Source organism: Euphorbia lathyris, chromosome 3, assembly GCF_963576675.1.
Source record: "Euphorbia lathyris chromosome 3, ddEupLath1.1, whole genome shotgun sequence".
In the NCBI taxonomy this organism is placed as follows: Eukaryota; Viridiplantae; Streptophyta; class Magnoliopsida; order Malpighiales; family Euphorbiaceae; genus Euphorbia; species Euphorbia lathyris.
The window spans coordinates 13300492-13312175 of record NC_088912.1 but is presented as its reverse complement, the minus strand read 5'-3'; the positions used below and the strand labels follow the sequence as shown (position 1 = coordinate 13312175).

Sequence of the window (11684 nt, the reverse complement as noted above, 5' to 3'; positions counted from 1 at the left end):
TTTGATGTTTTTACCATTTTTTTATGTGTTTTGTTCCTTTGAATTTGGGGTCATTTATGTATTGTTTGGTGGGGAAAGAGGAAGTTAAAGGTTAGACTTTAGAGTGAGAAAGCGCCAAAAATGACATTAAAGAAATATGGTTTCATAGGGAATGTGATACGAAATAACTCTAATTCTTAAAAAAATTTATTTTGATGTTGTTAACATTAAAATTTTACAATATTAACCCAAAAGTCATCCATTTCTAAATGTCAAACAACACGGTCTTCATTTTGACAAAAACAAAACCACAATCCTTCATCTACAAATCAATATAAGAAGTGTTTTTTTTGTTTTTTAATTATAACTTCTAATGTTCCCTAGATGATATTTTAATATAAAAAAAAAATTACAATTGTTACACGCAATACAACTTGAACATCTCATATGTCTTTATATGTCATCTTTCACATATATAATATTAACTGGTTAAAATTTCGTTCCTTATGTTTAAAATAAAATTTTTGCATAACCAGGTTAACTTGCCAACACAAAATGGCCTAAAATATACAATTGTATATACTTCTATATTTATAAATTGTACAATTAGCACAGTTTATATATTTACACATGATTTCGTATTTTATTGCAGACGCAACTTAAAAATCTCATATTTTTACATATCATTTTTTTTTATAGATATAGTAAAATTGCAATTAATTTATGAAAACAATACACAAACCCAACATAATATTACTGGTGGGTTAAAATTTGGTTAAATAGATTTAGAATCAAATTTTTAGAAGACCCGATTAACTCAGCCTGATTTAAGTGAATGACCAAATTAAAGTCATCATCAAAGAGTCCATATGAACACTACTCCTAATACAAAAATGACATTGAAATTTTAAAAGTATTAGTATATTCTATATTTTTAAATTGCATCATTAAAAAAGTTTATAGATTTACACATGAATGAAAACAACATAGAGCTAATTATGTTTGACCATTTTTTTTAATTGGGTTTACTGATTTTTTTTTCAACCAAATGAAGCTACCTACCCACTAAACCTTATGAATATGATGGTTAGAAAACATGGAAACCAAATCCTGTCAAAGTGAGAATATTAGGTTGGTTCAATAGACCAAGTCCCCTCTGCTCCAAGTTTCCATATATAAAAACCAAATTCTTTTGTATACTTGCAATTGAATATTTTTTATCAGATCCTGTAAGATTTTCAGTTTTACTATATATATAAATATCCCTCCAATTGGATAACTTAATGCAATACACTTATCTATGGCTATGATTTTATCAACATGTCTGTTCACATACAAACCCAGCATATACAAGTTAATTACAAAAATACCATTCCAAATCTCATATATAAACAGTTGATTCATGAACAGAAACCCTAGCCACCCAAATCTCATATATATATCTCTTCACCAACATTGTTTTCTTTTATTAAGAAAGTCTTTTATTATGTATCTCATTAAATCACACTGATATTCAGTTGTATTTACTTAAAAAAATGAAGGATTTCTCCATCAAAGTCATCAAATGAACAGTTGCTTTCACTTCTACAGGAGTGGTCGCTTGCTTGTGCTTTTCCAAGAAAATGTAAGTATACTCTTTCTCATTGCTTGTATATTGTTCATTTGATGCATTCAAAACCGTGTCTACAATTCCTTGAACTGATTTTTAGTTTGTTTTTCTAATCCACCCAAAGCTCCTAAATTTAATATATATGTATGACTTTTCAATTTGAACTGTGGAATTTGTTCTTTTGCCTTTTGAAATTTGCATATTTGGGAGCAGTTGCAATATGGTAGAATTGGTGTGTGAGTACATCATTGGGGTTGTAAACTAGATTGTTTAAATTTGTATCATTCCTTATAGAGAGACATGGAGAGATATGTAACGATATGGCTATTGAATTTATTTATTTTTAAATCAAAAGCAATGGAGAAATTTGAATAGATCTACCTTGCAATACTTAAGAAATAAAAAGAAATTGGAACATATCTAGAATAATAGTGAAAAATCGGAATCAATCTCCAAAACACATGATTTTAACTTAGTTACTTTTGTGCAGCAAAAATGACATTGAACAAACATGAAGAAAGTCCTTGTGAAGATATGAGTGCTTCAGCCAATCTAAGAAACAGGAAGAACGAAAAAGTATATTCTAGCACTGATTGCAGAATGTCGCCGGCGAAAACACTCCTTCTTACAACGAATATGATAAATGGTTTTGAATTATTTATTTTCTGTTTATGTTAACTTGACCCCTTACATTTAGATTTGCACTATTTAAATGAAAAATGATTAAGTTTATGTTTTAGAACATTTGGTTTTATTGATTGGTTCATTGTGTTGTGAAGTTGTATGAAGAAATCCCTTTGTAAAATGCTATTTATTTTCAAAAGTTGATCTATGGTGTGTGCCAAAGCTGTGGTTCTTGTTTCATATTGATGAAATAATAGAAGAACGTTGATATTTTGGTTTTGTTGATTTTTTTACGTGTGTTTCTTAAACTGTTTAAACTTGGGTTTGTTATGATTAGTTCAATAAGTTTTGCCCTTATCCTCTTTTCTAAATTATGGTTGTTTACTTGTCATCGGTCAACTTCATTTCTGATGGTCATATTTGCTAGCCTACAAAAGATTAATATTGTAAAAAAAAATTAAGCACTTGAGGAAGTCATGTTTAGCTCTTGTCAGCAGCATTTAGTATCTTTGCTAGCCACAATATATATATATATATATATATATATATAATTGTTTTATTTTGCTTAGTATGTTCATCTTTCCCTTTTAAATTATGACACCATTAGTATTTTAGAATGACTTTTAAGTAGGGTACATAATTTGTGTGGATGGATGGATAATGTTTTTATGGTTTCAATTAACAATTTATTATTTTAAATTAGTTAATTCTAATCCAATTAAAAAAATCGCTTCATAATGTATCAATCAATCCAATCAGATTCTTGTGGTTTTTGTATTGCATTTATGGGTCCCATGTAATTTTACTACCTCTGTTAACGTGCTATTTGAAATATACAACAATATATAATATATCAAAGGATTTATATAATTTTTGGATTAGAAAGGTTACGTGAGTATATAAAATTCAGGTTTCTGTATCTCATGGTTTTCGTTGGCATTGTTCTGTTGGTTGCAGGAGGAATGCAAAGATTTGCATCAAAGAATAAGAGATGGTTTACTTAATGGATAGCAGTAGATAGACTATAAACTATCTTAATGCCTCAATAAAGTGCAGAACAGTTAAGGTGCTTAGGACTGGTGCTACTTCAACCGTTGAAGATGAACAACTACTAGTATACTACTTACCATATTGGTGTTTTAACTTTCAAATTAGATACAGAAATCAAGGGCTGGCAATGGTGACAGAGAGCACATATATATGCTTTCAGTTATTGGAATTCATTAAATAGGAAACGAGCCAACTTTCAGCAACTAAATATCTTAGGTGGACATTTTTTTTTTTGTTGTAGCTCATGTAAAAGTTGAAGGCTTTTGACGTCGATTTGAAAATTTAGCTAGGAGTTTGCAGACAATATCTTGTGTTCTGCAGGAGAAGTCCAATTCAGTTGCTTCAAAATTAGAGTTGTGCACTATTGGGATGGATCCGGGAAACTAACTTCAGAGGTAATATTATATATGCAAACACAAACGTCCAAACTCACTCGATAATAGAGAACTGTCTTTCGGATTTGAAACCTATAAATTGTTTATTGGATAATAAGATATAAGCAAGCACATCTCAGAATGGAGGAAGAAAGAAGAAACATAAGAACAAATATTTGTGCTTCATGCCCTTCCTTATGGGAGAGAAGTTGAAGTGGTTAACAAGTATGTCAAGTCTAATAATCATTGGGATGGATCCAGGTTTGATGGTAACTTTATGATGGCTGTCACCAAGGAAGTTCAAGTTGATTATTTCCGGACAAGGCTTCTGCATTTGGTGGTAACTCAATTAGTCTTTCTTACTATTGTTTTTGCACTTGTCATTGAGACAGTTTATTTGGAAATTTCATTCTATGGAAATTTCATGTTATAGGGCCAAATTTTGTAACAAACTATATGAGTTTCTGTATAATCCATATTCATATCCATATGTAGAAGCTGAGTTATAGAATTGTAACTTTCATTCAATTAATGAAGAAGCATTGTTTTAATCTTCTTGTTACTGCTCTCCTAAATTATATTAACAGCAAGATATTAAATGTGCTTGGACTGTGGGTTTCAAAGGGTTCCTAAAGGAAGGGTTTGGCTTAGAGGTTGCAATTATGTACACGATACCAACTTTAAAAAAGTTAGTTCAGATTCAAGATTTAATGACTTTTAGACTTAGCCTTCATGATGGGCTTGAGGGTTTCATCTGTTCGGATTCTTATACTCCAGCGGCTCCATGCGATTGGCATGTTGTTGGTTATATAAACAACCAAATCAGGAAGGTTGGTCTTCCTCGTCTTCCACTCGCCGGTCTATTCAGGAACGACGGGAAGGATTTCTTTGCTGACCTGTGGAATCACGAAGACTCAACAGTGAAATGGAAGACGATGCAATATACCTGACAGCACGAACAGCTGAAATGGAAAATGAATGTAAGGAGTTCTTTGTGGACCAGTGAATGGCCAATGGGGTTTGGGAAGTACTTTATGGTTTTGGGATAAATGGGGTACAAAAATAGTTAAGGTTACCACATTATAGACATAAGTAATTATTTTTTATTGTGCCACAGAGTCATTTTCGTATTGGTTCTTAGTGCCATGTCACTAACGGAATAAACACCAGTTAAGTCTCTATCTAATATAGGCGAGATTTTTTATTGTGATCAAATAATAGATAATGAACCAAATGTGTAATTTTTGGATAGATCAAGAACCAAAAGCTACGTTGATCTTTTTGAAATTAGCACTGAAATAATCATTGGTGCAATTTACTCAATATAACATACCCATCAAATGAAAACCGATATATAAAATTAGGTTTATATAAGTTGGGCGGAGGATGTGATTTTTGAATTTTAGACCGATGGCTCAGCGCCATCCATGAACAAGTCTAATCACTTTAGGGAGATTATATATTAGACAATCAGTGTTCCAGCTCGAAAGAAGACCTTCCATTTAAGTTTAGACATGTGTATCACTCATCAATTAAAAAACCTTTTCTTGATTTGCTGTTCTTCACAGGCAGATCATCAATGGCGACTCCACACCTTAACTCAATTCCATGAATTGCACGAAGCAAATTCCATGATTAGATTTCACACATTATTTAATTAAAAAACATAAATTACTGCACTAGGTTTCTCTAAGATATGAGATATTGTGGCCTTATCATGGTTTGGATAGGGTCACAGCTGAAGATGCTCAAGCTTTTCAATACTGGCAAATCAGTGGCACAATTCCCACTATAAAAACATTCAAGTTTAGGAGAAGATAAAACATTAATAACTCCTTAGATTTGGGAACACAACTGGAAATTAGAGTTAAATCACGCGAAAGTAACTTCAGTGTTAAAAACTAATAAGAAATCTTCAAAATTAAGTTGATTAATCATTTTTTAAAATCAAGTTTAGGGAGCTGGTCATATGAAATAAGCAAGGTTATGGAGCTGGTGAGAGACTTGCAAAGTTTAGGAATCCAATCTACTATTATGGACATGTTCAGGTAGCTGGTGGTGTATTAGGCCTTACAAATATGGATTTTTAGTTGCACTGATTTTTGAAGAATATCCATAATGCTTGTTATTATCACAACACATAACTTGGTACTAAAATAACAACATTTTTTTGTAAGACCATATTAATACTAAATCAAACATAAGGATCTTTTGAGACAAAAAAAGTTGTTATTTTAGAATCCTTATGTTTGAGTTAGTATTAATATTATTTTCTGATTCTACCACAACTATTGCTTATTCAAAATTCTATGGCTATTTCATCATATTATTCCCTTTCACCTTGTTGTTGTTGCACTTTATGTTGATTACAAATAAAAAAAAATCTTCAAATGGTTTTGTGTTGGAAGGGCACAACAATTTCTTGATCAGTTGGACAATTGAACTTCTTCAAAATAGCCTTAAAATTTGACAAAATTTTCATAAAAGCATAGTGATATATTGTTAATTATATACCATGATGCATAAATGTGAAATATGAGGGGAGATGGTGGAATGAAAATGGTCACACCATTTTGCTGTCATGCTAAAACAAGCAAAGTTAATGTCTTGGTGCTAATATAACTCAGCCTATGTATAATGCACAAAGTCCTATAGTTTGTTACTATATTTGGCCCTATAACATGGAATTTCCATGGAATGAAGCAGCAGATTGATTGATTGCAGCCGCAACTTCTAGCCTTCTGAATTAATATGATAGAACCAAATAAACTGCCTCATTGACAGGTGAAAAAACAAAAGCAAGAAGAATTCATATGACAGATGCAGAAGCTTTGTCAGCAAATAATCAACTTGAACTTCCTTGGTGAGAGGCATCATAAAGTTACCACCAAACCTCAATCAACTTTGTACAATGCCTTTTTCTTCATCTTCCTATAGGTTTTCTTGGGTTTATATCTACCCACTTTTAACTGTTTCCTCCACTCGGCTGATTATTAGAGTTCAGATACTTGTTATCCACTTCAACTTCTTTCCCATCAGACCTATCAGGAAGGGAATGAAGCACAAATATTTGTTCTTAAGTTTCTTCTTTCTGCCTGCATTCTAATATATGTCTGCTTCCTTGTGCATTGTTCAAATCTTGCTGATCACCAGGAAATAGAGGTAAGGAGGAATGAGTTCCAACAATCTCTCCACTTCCTGCTTTCGCTTTCATGCCAATAAAGGATCCTGTAATTTGCCTTGTTTATATCACTTTTTTTTTAGCTGGAGATATTAAACCTGGAGTTTGTATCACTTTTTTTTAGCTGGAGATATTAAACTTGGAGTTTGTATCCTTGTGTACCAAGTCTTGGTTAATTTCAGACTCTACTGCTTTCAGCAAATCTAATGAGTCAAAACATTCATCTGATTACATAGTCACACTACTCAGAATTATCAGAACTTAAGAAGATGATCATCAAGATCTAGCAGTTCCAAGTAGTCGCCTGTGGAAAAATAATGTTATTTGGGGGCACTTTTATCAAGTAATTTCTCTGTTCTCCTCTCACTGCCATTTGATCATCCTTCTCCCCCTACAACATCAAGTTAATGGACTTCAACCCACAAATAGAAAACAAGGTAAATGATGAAATTAGTTCAAGTATGCTCTCATTTTTTTTTCTCCGTTGAAAGTACACATTTTGTATCCTAGATTTCTTTACAAATGAATTGGATAGCCCTCTAGTGGCCAAAATAGACACCAAGAAAAGGAAAACTGCTGCAACAAACATTAACAAAAGAATCAATCATGCAGTTACAAACTAAAACAACTGTCAATAACAGAATCAATCACACTAATGCAACAACAAAAACTGAAGAAAAAATAGTCATAAGCCTGCTAAAAGCCTTATTAAAATTTCAATAGAATTCCTAATAACATACCACAGACCCCATAATGGACCTATATTATTTTGATAAAACTAATAGCATTGGTTAAAGGCATTTGATAATAATATTTAACACCACAATGAACCCAATCAATAAAAACAATTGTTTTCAAACAAAAATTGGATCATTTTTTATTGGGATATGGTAGGTTTTTTGGGAAGTACCAATTTAGGCTCAACGTTCAAAATAGCACCAATATAGGCTTAACGTTCAAAATAGCACCAATAACACTAAGTGTTCGAAATATTATGGATATTCGATTACTTTTAGTTTGCATATATAACATGAGCCATGGAATTTAAGAGGGATGGAATGGTTGATGAAAAAAACAAATATAAGGTTTTATTGGGTAAGAATACTAATTAATTGGATTGTAATAAATAAGAAAATAGAACTAAAATAAAAAAGATAACATATAAAGTTAATAGAAAAAGAATATAATATGGTTAATTTAATTGTGACGTTTAGCTTAAATTGGATATATTTTATAAATGTTAAGCTTAAATTCGTATTATTTTGTAAACGTTAAGCCTATATTGATGCTATTTTGTACGTGAAGCCTAAATTGATGCTATATTGTAAACGTTAAGCCTAAATTGATATTATGTTCTAAACGTTAACCCTATATTAGTGCTATTTTGAACGTTGAGCCTAAATTGGTACTTCCCCAAAAACTTTAGGCATATTTTGGTGCCTTATCCTTTTTTATTTAAATAATGAAAATTTAACAAATAGGAAGTAAATGTTAATATAAATAAAAAATTAGTAATTCTTAGCTTACTTGCAGCCTCTGACCATCTCAGTGCTAGAATATGTGAAATAGGATCGATTTCGCCGACGACATTCTGCAATCACTGATTGAATATCTTTTTTTTCTGATTTGGTATGAGTGCCCATAAAATGATCTGACGCACTAACATCTTGACATGGATTTTCTTCATGTTTCTTCACCATCATTTTTCCTACACAAAATTTAATAAGTGAAAATCGCCCTGTCTCATTCTGGATTTGTTCAGATTTTTTTAATTTCTTAAACATTCAAAGATAGGTTTATTCTGATTTCGCCATCAGAATTGATTTCGAAAAAAAGAAGACAAAGTTCACAATTGTTTGTCCACCACAATCACCTTTTGTTATATGTTTGAAAAATTCTACTTTGTATTCCGAACATGAGTAACTATACATTCCAAAAGGTGTGTGAAATAGAACATGCTTGATTCTAACATGTCATTAATAAAAAACTACGTACAAATCTTAATGAGGAACTGCTAATTACACTACACAGACAAAAGTAGATGCAATACAAATTTGATCAAGTCAAATATATTAATTAAAGTCGTTATAACTTATAGCATCCCCAACTAAAAAAAATAAAATCAATTAATTAAATCCACCAATATGGATCCAGAAACACCTTATTTAGAAAGCATAACTTTCATAAAATAACCTTAAAAAACACACACGCTGATACTAAATGTCTGTAAGACATAGAAGCTCACTACATACCAAATCTATGGAACCAAAACAACACACTTGCCATCCATCTCAAACCAATATTGCCAAGGATGGTCGATTATAATGTTATCAAGGTCCACCAGAACTACATCAAACATCAGGTGGTCATCATAACAGCCCACGGAAAAATAAATCTCAACTTGTTTATAAACCAAGACCCGATCTAGCAATTTATATGGACTTTAGTGTTCTGTCAATTCCAAACCTAATTGATCCACTAAAGTACAGCTACTCCCACTACTAATAATTAAATCAAATGCTTTATTGTTGAAAACATAGAAATCCTCAAGAATAAAAGATATTCCAAAATTACCAAGCTAAATTATCATCTCTACATATATAAAATCATTTTTTTCTACTTTTCCAATTATTAGCTCATTATCCAAAAAATTCAGAAAATTTCTAGTTGACAATGCCTGACATGAATTCACAACAAATTACATCATATTTTATAACAGCCCTTCAAATTATTTCACTATACAAACAAATTGGATCAGATCTGGGTGATAGATGTGGGTTGCTGTAGAAGTAAGACAAATGTAGGGTTTTGTTATGTAGTGTGAAATTAACAATTACCATGTAATATATATTAAGTTATATATTTTCCAATTTTAATCAATAAGAATTATTGGTTGAGAGATAATAAGTTGTGGTTTTGACACTAATTTTTTCCATTTACAACTATTAATATGTTTTTTATAGACTTAATTACACTTAGATGTCATATGGTTACATAAATTTATAGATTGGTAACTGTGGAATTTGGAGATGGCTACCTTTGTTATTTTTTGTACTTTGCCAAATTTGATCAATAACTACCTGAAAATTAAAATTTTTAAAAGTTAAACAATATTTTAACCAACTTTAACTCACTTTTTAGGTTTTAGGCTGTAGGTATTGTATTTTTATGATAAAGAGTAACATTATCATTTTAAATTTGATTTAGTCTAAATTGACCATCGATCCTAATAGAACTAAAAAATTTGACAAAATAAAAATTAGGGTATAGATAATTTTTTATAAAAATACAAAAACTTATTAGTGTAATGTGATTTTGTAGGACACTTTTTTTTTTTTGGTAGAATAAAAAGAAAATAAAAACTAAACCACCTAGCTTCAAATTAATATGGTAAAACAAACCTCAAAATTATGATGCAAAATAAAGATAAGAGATGTTCAGAATAGAAATGACCATTAGAAAATCATCATCAACTCTATCGTGCTCGTTGAACCTGAGCGTCCTGATCTCTCTGACAAGATTATCAGACCCAAGGACATTTAATTGGTACAATAGCTTTAGTATTCAGCTTCTAAAGCTCAATGTGGAAAGAAGACCCTTGATTTTTACTGCACAAAATTAACTATTAACCATGTTAAAATCACGTGTTCTATAGATGGTTTCGGATTTATCACTATCATTTTAGATCTATTCAAATTTCTTTTTATTTCTTAAACATTTCAAGGTAGATATATTCAAATTTATCCATTATTTTGATTTGCATATATCTCTCTGTCTCTCTCTCTAAGCAAATTTAAACAATCTTGTTTACAACCTAAATGATCTGCTGGAACACTAATTCTACCATTTGGCAACTGCTTTGCCCCTAATATGCAAACTTTAGAAGGACAAAGAACAAACTCAAAATCAATGCAAGGAATTTGTAGACACAGTTTTGAATCGCATCGAATAAGCATATATACAAATATTGAAAGAGAGTATACATACATTTCCCAGAAAAGCATCGGCCAAGAAACAACTTTTTTAGAAGTGAAAGATACCTCTTTAAGAAGACAATATGGGTGGAGAGTTGTTGCACATATATCAGATTTGGGAGGCTAGGGTTTCTTTTCATTTGTTTATATACCAGATTTGGGAGGGTAATTTTGTAATTAACCTTTATCTATTAGGGTTTCTGTATATGAGGGCATTTTTGTAATTGGTGTAAAATATTACTAAATATCTTTTGTTAGGGTAAGTTGGTGTTTGAAATTTGTTATGAATCGGGTTTGACATAACCAAACATTTTTTATTCTAAAATATGGGCCCAATCAAGCACAACAAATAAAGAGATCTACATTTGGCAAAAAGATTTATTTATATTAGAGAAAATTACACAGAAATTCATATTTTAAAAACTATTTACAACTATGTCAAGTCATAATTTTAGATTATATCAAATAATTAAAATCGGTACTTTTATATATTTTAAGGATTAGAGTTTATCAATTAGAAGTCTAAAATATATTCTTTAGGGTTTATAATTTATGAATTTGAGTCTAAAATGTTTAAATTATAATGTAAAATCATAATATATAGAGAATAATGACATATTAAGAATTAAATTTGGTGATATGACTTAATTGTAATTTTATATTTAATTATGATATTCATGTATTTGACCCTTTATATTAAGGGATAAGATACAAATATAGCCCTACGGTTATTGAATGAGAATAAATTTAGGATTTACTTATAAAATGCAATCTTAAATCTAACATTTATAAGACAGAATGTGTCATTTCAAGTCTCATTTGTAAAAGATGAGTTTTTTTTTCACATGAAATTTTGTTGTTTTCGTCACCCTAAAACTTCTACGGTTTTGGCC

The 11684-nt window shown here is 30.6% G+C and overlaps 1 long non-coding RNA gene across 1 annotated transcript; it reads right to left on the bottom strand.

The window, feature by feature from the left end:
• Positions 1-6252: 6252 nt before the first annotated feature.
• LOC136224832 (uncharacterized) lies at positions 6253-10892 on the bottom strand. Its single transcript, XR_010686639.1, has 3 exons — positions 10805-10892; positions 8345-8525; positions 6253-7208 (listed from the first exon to the last, which is right to left on the bottom strand). It is a non-coding gene; the product is annotated as an uncharacterized lncRNA (long non-coding RNA).
• Positions 10893-11684: the final 792 nt, after the last annotated feature.